Genomic DNA, 16,095 nt, shown 5'->3' with positions numbered 1-16,095 from the left:
GATTTTCTCCTTGGGTGAGGTTAGACCTATGTTTACTGGGTATAGAGAGTGTCTTGGGAGCTTGATTAGTGCATTGGTTAATGAAATAATCAACTGGTGGAAAACGGCCAGAGGAGGGAGTCCAACAGCTCTGTTTGGGATTAATGTTGTTAATGACATCAATAACCGGGTTGTTATCAGCTGCCTGTGAAGAGGAATTGTCGGCAAAATGTGCTCTGAGACGGATCCTGCGGTAAAAGCGGTTAAGGTCGACATTGGTCTGGGGGATGTCCAGCTTCCTGGGAACTGGTACAAAACTGAGCCCTTTGCTGAGGAGGGATCGCTCGTCCTGTGAAAGGGAAAGGTCAGAAGGTATGGTGACAACAAGGTTAGGGTTGGTGAGGGTGTCCGGGGTGTTGATGGTTTTCTTCTGTAGAAGATGACTGAGTTTTTTGTCCTTCTCTGTAGTGAGAAACTGGTAGAGTTTAGAGTTGAGAGATCTAATGAGGTTAGTTATGAAGGGAAGATGGTGTGGAGCTGTCAGCCGTAGAAATTCCTTAGCATTAAATCAATCCAACAATACAGGACCAGAAAGACAAAAAGAATGGTTTGTTTCCCTGAGAGTCTCCTGTGAGTGATAATAGATCAAAAAGGAATATCACAAAAGCATGTTATGTTCTGAAAGTCATACAATACTGTATACTGTACTTATGCTGGCTATCCATTTTGTAAATAAATGTATCTTTGTTGTTTTTCGCCCATTATTCATAAAGCACCATTAAAAAGAGTTCTAAAAGGCATATCTTCTAAAGGTAAATCATCTCCAGAGTGTGCAGCCTTGATTTTAACATATCTAAGGTGCTGTCACAAGCTAAACACAAGACCTGCGATGAGCTAGCTGTTAAAAAAGGCCAGTGCTGTGACCTCAGAAGTATATTCACCTTGCTGGTGCGTTAGAAATGTACACATCATGAGCACCCAGTCAAGACAGACACAGAGGTACACAGGACAATCTTGTGTTGAAGGACAAAGCATGGCAGCTGAAGGCTGTCATCATGCATCCCTGCTGCAAAAAGAGCACTAACCCCACACAATGCTTGCAGGCAGCAGTATCCAGGAGTAGTGTTTAACCTGTATATGTTGCTATGAATTTTATGGAATGTCTTCCAACTCTTTCTGGGCTGTTTGTTTATTAAAAGCATTATTTTATAAACCAACAGATATCAATGTTTGCCTAGTCTCCGCTTATCTCTTGTTCGGAAAGTGCTTTCTATTCTTCTCAATGTTTACAGTGCGGTGCAGAGGTGCATTACCCTTCCCATTTTTTTTCCTCCTGAATGTTCTATGAATCTGGTGCTTTAAACACAGCAGCATTTGCTTTCAAAGCACTGTCATCTCTGTGATTTCCTTAGTACGAGCTTCTTGTTTTTCTGTCCCTGGAACGCGTTGAGCTGTTTGCAACATGCAGTATTCCAGCTGAAGACAAAGAATGTGACCAAAGCCGGGATACAGAAACAAGAAGATATTCTCGATTGTGTGCTCGCTCTTCACTTCCGTGATCACTAGATCACTCGTCCTTTAGTGGAGCACTCTGCACCTTCAACCATTAATTGCAAGTGCACTTTGAGGACTTACTGTAAAGTCTTGCAACCATAGGAAAAACATACATGCTTTTTGAATTGGCAGATTCTCATCTACATTTATTCACAAACATTTTGTTGCAGCCAGGCCAACATCATATGAATCAAAGATCACAGTTTTTTTTTATAAGGAAGTGAATTTCAGCACGTCTTTTAAGTGCATTAACAGTACCTTTTAACAACTCAAGATAGCTATTGTTTGGCCCATCTAGCCCATTTGGTAGGTAGAAGGCCACTGATCCAGGTACTTGACACAGCTATCTAGCCACTTCTTGGGAGAGACCAGGATGTCGTCTTCAACACCATGGCTGAGTAGCTTGTTCCTTACTTCCACTACCAAGCCCATAATCTAGCTAGCTGAGGCTGTGGTGCAGAACATCCTCGTGGGTGAAGATCCCAGGACCCTCCATGGCATTGACTGAGTCTTGGGCACAGACAGAGTTCTGCTTATAAAACCAGGACTCTTCACAAGTAAAGAGACAAGACGAACAGTACACTGAATTGGTGTTGAGGTGCTCATTACTGGACACAGTTCCATGATGTTGGTCTTTGCAAGCTGATATGTTTAGGTTCCCGTACGGTAGAAATATTTGACAAGCAGAGGAGTTCAGGGATCATGGTTTCAATGCATTGAACAGAAATGCCAAACGTTTCCACAAGCTTGGCAAATTTAATTCAACAATCAAACAGTATACGTGCTTTCTACGCAGATACTTTATCTGAATAGTTGGGAGTCATGACATTTTTAATTAGACTATCATGACATTTTGAATTAGATTTAGAATTAGAATATTTGTTATACACACAACTCAAAACATTCAAAGCAAAAACCAAACAGAAAACTTTAAAACGTTGGGTAAAATTAAAGCAAAATGAAACATCATGATAGCATAAGTATTCAAGCTCTTTGTTGTGGCAAACATAAACTAATTTACCTTAATAAAATTAATATTCTGATTTCTGATTTAACCAGACAGCTTTTTTGAGGATTTCAAAGACCTCAAAGTTACAATATCAGCAAAACACACTTGAGGCCACTGAACGCAATCATAAGGTCTCGATCATGACCTGTTAGAAGTCCTTGCATGAGCAAACTCTTGGCATAACCCTGCGGAAAGGTTGCCGATCTCTGGCCTATCCAGTCATCAGGAAAGGGAAGATGCATCATACAATCCAGGCACTGTCTGGATCAAGCTGTCCTTAGAGAGATCAGTGGTAGAGATGGGCGAAAACATCCATCAGTCAACAATATCCAGGACACTTCACAAAACTAGCACGGGATGTCATGAAGGAAGCCATTAGTAAAAATGAGCCATCTCAAAGCCTGCTTGGAGTTCCTGGGTGATTGTGGTAAAATGTGGCAAAGGGTTTTTTAGTCAGATGTGATAAAACTGGAACTTATCTATGTTTGTCACAGACCCAACAAAGCACCGGTCAACACCTGCACTGCAGTCAAGCGTGACAATATCATAGTGCAACAGGAATGGCAGGGCCTGGAGAGTGAGTCAGGACTGAAGGAAAATGGACAGAGGAAAACCTGCTTCAGTGTGCTACATTTGAGGAGAAAACTCCTTCTTTCATCAGAATAATGATACAAAGGCCAAGGCCAAAGCTATACAAAGAATAAGAAAGTGAATGGCCTAAGAATGGCCCAGTCTAAGTCCTGACCTGAATCCGACTGAGAATGTGTGAAAGACTTGAAAACTGCTGTCCATACGTGATTCCCAAGTGACATGAGTGAGCTTCAGCAAAACTGCCAGGACAAATCACCCAAAATTCCACAAAGCTGGCTTATCATTTGTAGAGACCTACCCTAAAATGACTTGAGGCTACAGATGCTGCCAAAGGTTCTTCCACCAAATTTCTAACTTCGTGGGTCTAAATACTTTTGCCATCGTCCATCTTCTAACCACTTTATTCAATACAGGGTGGCAGGGGAGCAAGCAGTGGACACCAGGTTGGATGGGCCGCCGTCACAGGGAACACACAGCCACACGAACACAAGGAGAGCATACAGATAGCAGCCTGGGCACTGAACTCAGTGCTAACCACTGCACCACCGTGCCATGCCTTTTATGCAATCAACATATTTCATTCTTTTCTCTTTTTGAAGTCTTCAGTTGGAGCATTCAGCGCATTTCTCAAAACGGAACATTATAAGAAGGGACCGAATATTTTTGCAAAGCACTATATAGTACTTTTTATCATTGCAAAAGGGTTTAGTAAGAGGCTTAAATTCAGGACACTGAACAGTTGTTCTGCAGAGATAAGCACAGTGCCCTGTACACTTTAGCTCTATGAATGGCAGTCAAGAGGTGGGTGGAGGGTTAGATTACAAACAAGGTCATGTGAAGTGACTTCCTCCAGAACTCTTACTCCCTTGGTATGGAACCCCAGAATTTCAGGTTCATACACACAGTACATGTTAGCATATATAACATATGTGAACATACAGCATTTATATCCTTATTTAATAGCCTGATTTTGTTTGGCTTCCTTTCCATCAATGTTGTTTTTTCATAAATTAGGCCTATTTGCTTAAACAGAAGTGCCTGGCTATCTCCCACTTAAATTACATTATCCTACATTAAAATAAAGCTATTCCCATGGGAAATGAAAAAAAGACAAAATAATTAGTATTTTTTTTTTGCCAACTGGCAAACTTCTAAATGGATGTGTTTTCAATTATGGAGCGAATGTCAAATGTCACATCAGTCCATAAGCTGACAATATGTGAGCATAACTGGAAAATTGAATCAGATCAGTAACTTCATTTCTCCATGTTGTTTAGTCATTTCTTTTATCAAGGGTTTAACAAATTAAGGAGAAAGAAAGACTAGGAACTAAACCATCAGTTTTGCCCATGAAGAATGCTAACATCCGTGTGCGGAGACCTGACCCTTTTGAGGGAAGTAAGAGGAGAATTCCTCTGCAGGCTGTCAGAGGAGCTGGGTGGCGTCAGCTGTCTTTTCTGCAGAATTCAGAGGTGGCTGGGAAGATAGAGCGTCTGGCGAGCGCCTCCTGAAAACCTTGGAAAACCTCTTTTGTGGTAGGCAGAAGGCGAAAGTCACCATTTATAAATTCAAACTTCTGTCTACACTGGTATAGTGGAGTGTTGTCCCCTTTAAAAAACAATTCTGGTCTCGTTTCCATTTACTAAATGAGTAAAAACACATTTTGGTTTTGGGAACTAAGGGCATTTTTCTTGGATAGACAGTAGAGAATACTATGTTCTAGGAATTCACTTTTTTTTTCTTCCCCCCTGGGTTATGAAAGCCATTCATTTTCCAACGAAGTGAGTTTTGGATGTGAGCAGCGATTCGTTTTTTTCCACAGTGGATGGCTGCGTGCTTTTAGGGGCAATAATCCCGGGTTCATGTGCCAGAGCTGACAAAGGTCTGGCTGTTAGTGATACCTTTCAGAGCTAAATATACCCCAGAGTGACAACAGCAGGTGGACGGGGTCCTGCCAGACACTTGTGCTGGAGGATCACACATCTCGCAGGTCACAACTAAGTAGGGGGAAAAACGTTTCAGCGTTCAGTGCGGAGAGAGATCTGAGCAAAACACAACCCAAATTGGGGGTTTCTTTACAAAGCCAGCTGGTCTGGCTTTACTTCTGCAGATTTTTTTTTTACCTGTGAATGTTTGATCATCCAGGCCCACAGCAGGTGCTGCAGGGTGTAACTTCCTGGGGAAGTCAAGCAACGGCGCTGGTAAGTTTTGGGGCATTTTTTCAAAATTGCTCGAGGTGCGATTGCTGTTCGGGTTTCTTGTGGAAACACTTCAGCTGTCGGGGTGCACAGGGCTTAGTCAAACACATGTAATATTGCTCGGCTAATGGCGTGAACGTTGTTGGCGAACAACACGCATTTTCAGTGTTTCTGCTTAGGTGGAAATGTAGATGCTAAAAGCAGTTTCGAGAAGAAATTTAGCTCTGCATTTGAAATCCTGGACTCGCGTGAGAGTAATTGTCACAGCTGCTGTTCATCATTTATATGCACGTCTGTTTGCGTGTCATAATGCGAGCCCATTGTGCATACATATATTACACATTTACAAAGTACACATACATATATATTATATTTGGTATTTAATAGCATTATTTAGTTTTTTTTATTTAAAAAGACTTAATGGGATTTTGATTCAGTATTAGCAGTCAGTTTAAGTCATTTGTTCTTTTGAGCTAAATTAGTAAGAGCACCTGCCTGTTCAATCTACAGAGATCTGTTAGTCAAAACTATACGACTTCAAAATGTTGTTTGCTTTAAAAACAGCATACCCCCTGAGGTATCTACCTAAGTGGCCACAGAAGACTTCAACATTAATTTATATCTCACAACCTGCAGCTCAAGCATGACAGTTCTGGCTAAACGGTGAAACAGAAGAAATTCGTCATACTAAATAAATTGAAGGAAAAGAACCTAGAAACAAAATCCTTTAGAATAACATATTAAAAGAAACATTTTCCCTTACCCAAAATCTGTATCTGTAAAAGATTTTGATACAGTTAAGTGAATCCAAAACGCCTTTTCCTAATATACTGTAAGTCGAATACACTGAAAACAAAGTACAAATGAACAAGAGCAACAGAAGTTTGATTTAACTGCTTGAGTTGAGTTCAACAGGCTGTGATAGAAACACTAAACTTCACACATTTTAATTAGGTGTCATTATGAACCTGATTTTTGTATGCCTGCCTCTTCTCATTAGTGCTATAAAATAAACTTTGGAACTTCTTGGATTCCTGTGTGAACGCTCACAGAGATGAAAAATTCAGGGCAAGCAATGCCGCAGATGTTTTCTTGAAGCGTGACATAAGTGGGCAGATTATTAACAAAGAGTAAAGAACATTTTAAATACAATGTCCCACCCGCCAGCACCACCACCACCACCTCAGTAGGTCAAGCACTTAGATCTGTGGACAGAAAAACGATTTTATTTCTCTTTACATTTTAAAATGTAGACATTTTATGTACCTATGAAGAGTTCTTTGACTCCTCTTCTGTTCTCCAAAATGCACAGTTATAGGGAATACATTCTAAAATGAAAGTATACAGTATATTGATCAGTACTTTCCTGAAGTTAAATTCTTCTTATTATTAATGAGTTGTGGTTGTTTTCTTGGTAGCCATAATAATGAATGAAAATATCTCCATGAATGTCTACATAGTCTTTTTGCCAGATTGAATATTTCTGCTTGATTTTAATGAATGTTATTTCCTTTATACTGTACAGCTCATTTCACTGCATGCCCTGTATTGTGTTCGTCCATTTAAAACAGATGTATTATAATTATTTGAAGATGTATTTCGTATGAACCCTGAGTGGAACACAACCATGTATAGGAAAGGTGACGTGGCTTTTAAAAAAATATGCTATCCTTCTCTAAGGGCAGAGCTCTTTCTGATTCTCACAGATCGGAAGGGTTAGCTGCCTTGAACGAGAAATGCCATGCTTACACTGTGCGCTTCCTAAATCCCATAAGTTCTAAACACCAGCTTGCATCACCAAAAGATTTTTGTCTTAGAAAGGGGACCTTTCATTTTTTTTTCTTGCTGCAACTGTATTTCTTGTTAACCTGGACAGGTAATAATCATAACCATTCCCAGTTAAGCTTATTCCGTACTGTAATCATGACAGTTGCAAATAACCAATCAGAAAAAGAGGAAAAGATTAACAATTTGCAAATAGAGTATTAGCAATGTGAAGAAGAAAAAGAAAGCCTCAAGTCACTCTTCTGTTCTTGAGTGAGTTATTAAAGAAATTGGCAACTTTCTGTATATTAACCTCCAAAACCTGTGATTCTTGTTTATTCATTTGTGCAATCATTTAGCTTTGACCCCTTAATTACCAATCCCTTTGAGTTGAAAAAGGTAAAGTGAATGAAAGCTACAGAAAGAAAATGTGCTGAAAGACATTTTAATGCCTCTAGATGGTACCATTTTAATAAAATTAAAACTTTGTAATCAAGTTGAATAGGCATTTGTATAATGAAAAGGTCTGTGTCTGATGAATAGCAAGTGAATTAAAAGTAATCCAAAATTACTCATTTCTGTGGCTGATGACAATAAAAATGTAAAAAAAAAATCAACTGTATTTTGGTCTTTAAAATGACTAGATTTTTACATTTAGCAATTATAAAAAAGCATCTTTTTACTCTTTTCTTGAAGTTTTTGATTGGATGTTATATCATTTGTAGTATAATACATTTGAAAGTATTAAACTGACATCACCAAAGAGCTACTGCTTCTTACAAAGGCCTTGTGTGACTAGAATTTTTCAAAAATTCCACAGATTGATATGCACCCCTGTCTCAGGAAATGTTTTATTTTCACAAACTGCAGGGCGGCGCTTTTGTACATACAGATTCCTTGCTCTATTTTAATATATTTCAGTTTACTTTGCTGCTGTGCAGTGCCCTTTCAATTCTTTGACAGTTTATCTACTTTTCATTCCGTGGTTGTGAAAATCAGAAAATACTTGAAAAAACATTTTTATACAAGAACTATTCCATTATGCCTTCTGATCAATTTACATTTCTGAAAACAATTAATTGGTGATAAAATTGTCACGTATGTGGATTAGGTTATTGTTGCCACCACAGGAATTCATCATGTTACAGGCAAAAGCCTTCAATTTAGTATTACAAAACATTTCAAATCGTATTTTAAATACAAAGTTCTTAACAGTTTTGCAAATCTTAAATTTGTTGTGGATCTGATTAGTTTGTATCACACAGAAAATACTGTAAGGGAGCAAAAAAGTGCAGGTCTGAGCAGGTTGATAACGAAAGGAGTTGAAAGAAAATAAGTACTATATAAACTCTTAGAAAAATGTGTGCTCTGGTCAATGTTTTTCCCTACTGTAATCAATGATTCTTACCATTGTTTGCCATTCAATATACTTATCATCCTGCTCTTCATTGCACAGGCGTTACTCTATAACATTTCAATGGGCGTCAGCCGCGCTGCTTTGATTTTCTTGCCGTTTGTGTTTTTAATTTTTCCTGTGTGCTTGCATAATTTCTTCATGTAGCTGCTTTCTGTATGATTGTAGATTGTGTTTATCTACCAATCAGATAAATAAACAATGATAATTGCATGAAGACTGTGATTTCTTCCTTTTCCTTTCTTTCACTCTCCTGTCCTAGAAGAACCAAGCCAGCGGTTTTACTGCCAGCGAGGCTATTAATTAATTTTTGATGGCAGTGTTTTTTAATTACCTTGTTCCAGAATATAAATCCCCTGCACCAACATCTGCAAATTTCTTTTCTCTGGGGAGAAAAAATATAAATTACAATCTGTGTTTTGCACCACAATGTACAACTTTAGAATGTTTCAGATGTCTTTCCATAAAGTATTACACTATTCACCTTATTATTTATAAAATATGGGTTCCCTGACTACAATATATCAATAGAAACAATCATATAAAATACATAGTTACTGTTGTTACTTTTGAGAAAATAAATCATGCATGTATTTTAATATTGGTTTAAATTAGCCATATTTAATAACAAATCCATTCCAATACTTGAAGTCCTGATAACAATGTAACCTTCTTTATCGCACTTAGTTCTGTCCAGCTAAATTGGGTTTCAAAACTTGACTGTTTTTCCTGTTCCACTCAGTCTCAAAATCCCAAGCTTAAATCCAACCAATTGGTTCTTGATGTGAAAAAGACTCGAACGCATACAAAATGAATCTATGTTTAATGTTTTGTTTTTGTGTCATCTACAGTATACTATCAAATACTGCAATTGAATAAAATTACGAAACTAAATAATATAGCAGTATTATTTCAGGAGACATTAAAAAGCGTAAGAAAATAAGGACGCAATAAAGGGAAAGCCATTCCACCCATCTGGTTTGTTTGGTAGTTAGTAGTTAAAAGTCATCCTGGCTTTTACTTAAGTGAAAGCAGGGTATCGGCTTTAACCACAAAGCTGGCTAGCTTGTTCCATACTCCCACAACTCTTTGGATAAAGACATGCCTCCCGTTCTCAGTTTAAAATGCGCTTCCACAAAATTTCTACTTGTGCCCTCTGGTACGAGACAGTCCCCCCAGAGTTATCACCAAAATTGACTTTGGCTTCACCCACTTTAGGTCGATGGGGGTGACCAGGATGTAGATGAGGTGGTTCCTCCTCCATCCCCTCCTTGAGTGGGGTGTTCCAAATGGCTCCTGCCAGGCAGTGAAGATGGGATACTGGAGGGCTTTAAACAAAGAATGCTGGGAAGGAATTGTAGCCTCCTATAATGGCAGCCTTTATGTACAAGCAGCAACACTGCAATGATAACTTAGGAGGAGAAGAGAGAAAGTACTTCACTTATTAAATTACTAAATAAGGGGGAAATCGATTAAGCATCATTAAATAACGTAATGTACCCACTAGATATTTTGCATACCATACAAAACTATTTTTTCCACTGCCATCTGACTACAAGAAAAACAAAAAATCCCAATAAGTTTTTGGAGTTTCCTAAAATCTCTTATTTTTTAGAATGTTAAATTTCTGGATCAAACATGGCAAGAAAGAAGAGTTTAAAGAGTGTTTTAAATGCTCGCTAAACTCAACAGTAAGACAACCCTTTCTGCCCTTCAGTAGTTCCAGCATGTCTTCGGTGTAAATGTCAACAGACTGAAACCCATACTCTAGTTTACAAAGTGACCCAACATGTGAAAAAAAAATAGTGTAATATATCTGGGTGCTCTGGATTCTTGCTGGTCTGTGATAGGTTAATTGGCTTCCAGGAAAATTGGCCCTGCTGTTAGAATGTGTTTGTCTGTGTTTGTGCCTGTCTGCCTGCAATGGACTGGTGTCCCATCCAGGGTGTATCCTGCCCTGTGCCCATTGCTTGCTGGGATAGGCTCCGGCTCCCCCACAACCCTGAATTGGAAGAAACAGTTAGGTAATGGATGGATGTTAAAAAACAGACACCAGTATCTCCCCCAGGTTTATTTAAACACGAACAGGTTAACGGCTCATGTATAAAATAAGGGAGTAAGGGAGGGAAAGTCAGATTGGTGTCCTTAATCGGGCACCGTACGGCAGAGGCACTTAAGGACAGGGAGGCACAGCAACACTGCTCAGGGCTGGAGCTCGGGCGGAGTGCCAGGTGCCGGAAGGGACACACGTGGGCTGGACCCACGCGAACCGAAGGCAGGGCAGTAAACGGTGGTGGCGGCTGCATCCAGAAGGAACACTCCTTTGGCAAAGTTAGTGAGGGGATGGAGGACCTGTACTGTAGTAAACTGCAGCTTAGATAATGCTAAGCTTTTGCTTTGATTGAGGGTAAGTAACGCCAAGGCTGAAAGAGCTCAAAGTTACAGCACTTGTGGTTTTACCTTTCTTTGAAGATGCTCCCTTTATTTTGGCAAAATGTTTGCAACATAAGCAACTACAGTACATGCTATACATTCTTATTTAACCTATCCAGCAAGGAGCTGAAGAATGCAATAAAATATGAGAGCATGCTGTTATGCCTTGTTATAAAACTCTTTTTCTTCATTCTGCTGTTTAAGTGACAAGTAATAACTTTCTAAATAGGAAATAACTCCATTTTATGAGGTTTGCTGTAAACCCAGGCGTGCTTATATTTATGAGACCTTCAGAATGCTGTATCCTTATTGATGTAACAAAAACACGACAGAAGGCAAACACACAGAACTTTACTTCTATGCCCAAATGCTTGTTATTTTGGCATTTAATGCCATGCCAGTGCCAACAGGTCATTTGTTCGCTGCCACTCAAAATTTACCACCTCTTTGGGACTTCAGGAAAAACTGGTTGGCACCTTCATTTTGGAAAGAGAAAAAGTGTAATGTTGGCACCTTTATTTCACTGGCTCCATAAAAAGGGCTAAAACAATGAAGTTATTGTACATATTTCACCATGCCGCAAGTGAATTATTTTCTGACCTTTAAAAGAAAAAAAAGTCATTAGAAGGCCGCCCCAAAATACAATCTGTGCTACAGGAAGAAAAAAAAAACTGTTAAATAATAATGACAGAAAGTGAACTTTTTAACCAAATAGATCTATGGAAACCGCATTTCACTGTTTTCCTCAGACAGGACAAAGTGCATTTCTTATCACGTTTGCAGCACTCGTAGAACTTGAAACATAAAAGTTTTTTAACTCTAATTTTCAACATATCAGTTTGAAGTAACATGAAAAAGGAAGGTACCTTGAACAAAACTAACACAACCAGAATCTCATGACACTTCATAGGTAAAGCCACCACAGTGACAAAGCTTTTTTTACGAAAAATGATTTATAATCAGAAAAACTTTCAACTCCTTTAGTATGTGGGTGCGTTTACTTCCACACTATTGACCACAAATCCAACTGGCCAGGGCCACATTTATGTGAAAGCAACAAGTTTCCAAACCATCTCACGGGTTTCTCGTGACGTAGGACACTATTTACACCATGAATCACAACAAATCCAGGCAGTGGTTCACAAGACAGCAGCATTGTACAAGTGAAAACATGTGTGAATATACCCACAGGTCCGCACGCGAAAACATCTGATGGCAAAGCATTCTGTTGGTCCTTTCGCAGACCAATCCGCTGGCAGAAACAAATATTTTTGAATTTGAATACCACTGCTAGAGTTACACAGATGCGTAAGTTCTGACATTTCAGAAATGCATACTACTGTACTGTGATACCTACCTACAGTACTATGTCCTTACCGGTTTTCACTGTTATACAGTAAATTCACAGTGTGTACAGGCTTGGAGAGGAAAAGCACAGAGAGTGGCACGGAAAAAGAAAAGTTCAGTCATGCAGGGTGTAGTCTGGCTATGCAGTCCAAATGCAGCTGCTGTGCTCCATTGCCAGGACAGATAATGAAACAGAAGCTGCACGGACAACAAAGGAAAACATGTTACACTCCTTCTGCTTCATCTATAATGGATCCGTTTATAGCCAAAGAACATGCAGGTTCCCACATCTAATTCTGCTCCATTCAAGGAAATCCAGGTTGCTGCTGTAGATGCTGTTAGTCCCCCTGCCCAGAGTTTCTGAACTGAGGCCCCTTGAATGTCCCACATTGTACTATAGGAGGCGCTGTCCTTCAGCTGAGATATTAAAGCATGCTCCTGACTACTCAGACATTAAAGACCCTATGGCACAGCTCTCGGAGTTGGTAAATTCCAATGTGGCCGTGTACAGTCCGCCATCCCTAAGTTTCAGCCTTATTCACATCTCCACCTGATCTGTTGTTGGCAAATCCTGGCCAATATGCTTCACCCAGATGGGTGTTGCCCTTAAATGAAGTGAAGTGCAACCTCTCCTTTATGTAAAGTACTTTTTCAGATGAGCAGTCCTATATACAGTACATGCAAGGAAGTATAATGTGACAAATTTCAGACAAGAGGGGCTTTCAGGTTTACCTTTAATATACTCTGTGGTGAGAGGTAGTTAGTTTTGTAAGTCAAAATCTTTAAATGTGTCCTGTATTACATTCAGTTAAAGTTCTACGCTGCCCGAGTTTGATTTGGATAACTCTCCACCCTAGTGAGCCTTCTGAAAAAGTTTCATATCTAAATATATTACAGGGGGCTAGTGACAGAGTGGATGACCTAGCTGACAGAAATAGCATCTTCTGTCTTCCACATGTGTCTGAAGTAACAACAACAGTCTGAAATTCACCATTTTTAGTTGGTAAACTCCATTACCCACAGGACACCAACTTAAAATCTAAAATAATATCTTTCAGTGCATGTTGTTTTATAAAGCAGCTAGCAGGGATCGTACCTGTACGGTGAAACTCACTTTATCTAATTATTTGTCTTTGGTTTCCTTTTCCTAATGGAGATAATGTCAGCCCATTGCTATCAGTGGAGTTGCGTGAAGGAATGAATGTTCAAATTTTCAAAATGTGTGCACTTGACAATTAATTAATTGACTGGCTGATTTCCAATGTACAATTAATTATTTCCATTAATTACTTTCCTTGATTGGTCCTGTATTAGGAGACTGCGCTTTCCTAAGAGTGGAATGACTTGCTCTCATGTTTATTGTTACTGCCGAATATGACCTGAGTGAACTACAGTATAAAAGCTAGAATTCATTGCTTCCTTATCAGTAAAAAGTGAGAGAATTACTGCTTTGTACAAAGAAAGTCCTTGTATCAGGCTTGCAGAGTTTCACCACAGAATACTGTCACAGTTTTGAAAATGTTTTAGTTTTAGATTTGTGATATGTTCGGCTGGCTGGGCTTGGAGTATTAGGTACAGTGATTGATCATCCCTTTACATGTACTGTATGCTGATCTATGGCAACGTTTGCACAACTAGTCTTACTGTTACATACAGTATTGTAGGAACTGGCCAATTAAGGTGATGGAGACCACCTAAAAGAACTGTGACCTCAGTGCCTAGTTTGTGATTAGTCCAAAATCTAATGTAACAAGACTGAAAATACAAAAAGTGAATCAGCTTCATACAATATGTGAATAACAGGTATAAATGTGGTTTTTAAATGCAATGTTTTTTTTCTCTTCCTTTCTTGTCTATTTACTGTTTTTTATAATAAACAGTTTCCGTCCAAAAATAACATGACAATACTGAATATTATTTGCATTTATCCTATCTCAATGACGTACCATAAAATTAACAGCATATCTACTTTATCGCTTACAAATATTTATTTTTGCATCAAGTCAGAAGGCCGGAACAAATTATTGGTCTCATGCATTACATTGCATGTGTAGGCATAATCATTTTCTTGGGGGAAAAATCTTATTATTTCCTACTTCATTTGTCACCATGTTCTGTGGAGTGGTAGCACGACACTCCAGAGCATTTGTCTGCAAGTGTATAAGGCGATAATTATACATCTCTGAACTGCTTGTGTGCGGAAACATCATGGTCCAGTAGTGAGGAAGGGGAGATTTCAGAGGACAAGAAGAATGTCTTTGAGGATGGTATTTATTTAGGTGAAACAAATGAAAGCTTGCTATCCTGAAAGGTGACAGCTATCATGCAGCACGTTAACTCGCAAAAGCCTGCAGCCGTCTGTAGTGGAGATACTTTCTGTCTGTGTCTGCCAGACTGACATGTTTGATAAAAACTCCCCCATTTCCTAGGAGTCAACTCAAGTCAAAGAAAATGTGTAACTGAAGCCGTGCACAAACACCTCAGGGAGCAGAAATTTGAACAACACCACGGAAGACTCTAAAAAGGATTTCCTATACTGAGCATATTTTAAAATACTTACCTGTACAGGAAATCTCCAGAGTAGCCTCAATGCTTGACAACATTATCATCTCTGACAACCAAATGGTATTTTCATGTGAAGAATTTTCAGAAAGCCTTAAAAACAGCTGCCAGACTTCAAATTTGACAGAAAAAAAGTTAGTTTATCCTTTTTTATGGAAAGCAGGCCGAGCCTTTTTTACAAACAAATAATATTGACTCATATTACTAATGTGTACAACAGTCTTACATTATAGGACAAGCTTATAACTGTATAGTTTTATGTAGAAATCCAGATTTTGGTTTTAAAGCATTTTTAACTCTGTACTTTGATTTAAAACTGCAATGTATTTAACATCCTTGACAATATCCTAAGATATTTTCCCAAAAAAGGTGTAGGTTATCCAGATTGTCCTCTGATGGAGTATGTCTTTGTGTGCTGTAGAAATTACACCTCCTGACAAGAGTATCTCACTATGCTGATGAACTGAAAGTCATTCTAATTGTATCTGATATATACATTGCTATATAGTATTCTGCAAATTAAAATTAAAACACTGCATTTAAATCTGTTAGGCTCTCACATGCTAAGATGATTAATTTACATACCCATCATAAACATTAATTCAGATCTAAATACACAGCTTGATATTTGTCAGAAGTGACCTGTGGGTCATTGTCCTCTTAGAGCATGAGATCTTGACACATTATCTCCAGTCCTGACAGATAAAAATATGACAGACTAAAGTCCTGTAACATTTTTATCAAGGTCATGTCAACTTTGTAACACTGACCAGCTTCAAAAGACTGACATTTGTGGTTATGTTCTGTACTGTTGTTATTTTAGATTAGCCATTTGAATGGTATATTCAAGTAATCAATTAAATTAGGCAACACAAATTTGCCTAATTTGATGTATTTCCTTGATTTTTAGATAGAAGCAATTGATGAAGCCCTAGAATCTTACAATCGATATATTATAAGATAATAATATTATGTATTGTGGAATGATTGATTCCATACTGCAGAAGACATTTCATGCGTAGAAGATATTTCAGAGGTACAGGAAAAAAACTCTGTTCTTGATTCAGAAAGATACTGTATCTATCTAAGACAGCTATCAGCTGGAAGTAAGAACATAATTCAACACATCTTTTGAGTAAGGAAGGTGTAGTTATGGACCTAGAGTCATTAAAAATACAATAAACTTGATTAGTTCCAAAACTCATTTGTTGCGTTTTTAAGCCTATACTGTATGTCTCCATAGT

The 16,095-nt window shown here is 38.5% G+C and overlaps 1 protein-coding gene across 16 annotated transcripts in view; it reads left to right on the top strand.

The window, feature by feature from the left end:
• The first annotated feature begins 5,115 nt into the window (after window positions 1–5,115).
• The window catches only part of mef2cb (myocyte enhancer factor 2cb), an 88,703-nt gene continuing 77,723 nt past the window's right edge, over window positions 5,116–16,095 (top strand). For 5 of the 16 annotated variants that reach the window (XM_015360718.2, XM_069187511.1, XM_006626508.3 and 2 more), the window contains exon 1: window positions 5,120–5,334. The gene's annotated coding sequence lies outside the window, so the exon portion shown is untranslated. Of the gene's footprint in view, window positions 5,335–16,095 lie in introns of all 16 variants that reach the window. The other 11 variants (XM_015360759.2, XM_069187510.1, XM_015360834.2 and 8 more) reach the window with 5 other exon arrangements.

This window comes from Lepisosteus oculatus, chromosome 3, assembly GCF_040954835.1.
Source record: "Lepisosteus oculatus isolate fLepOcu1 chromosome 3, fLepOcu1.hap2, whole genome shotgun sequence".
NCBI lineage: Eukaryota > Metazoa > Chordata > Actinopteri > Semionotiformes > Lepisosteidae > Lepisosteus > Lepisosteus oculatus.
This window is presented reverse-complemented; position numbering and strand designations above follow the sequence as displayed.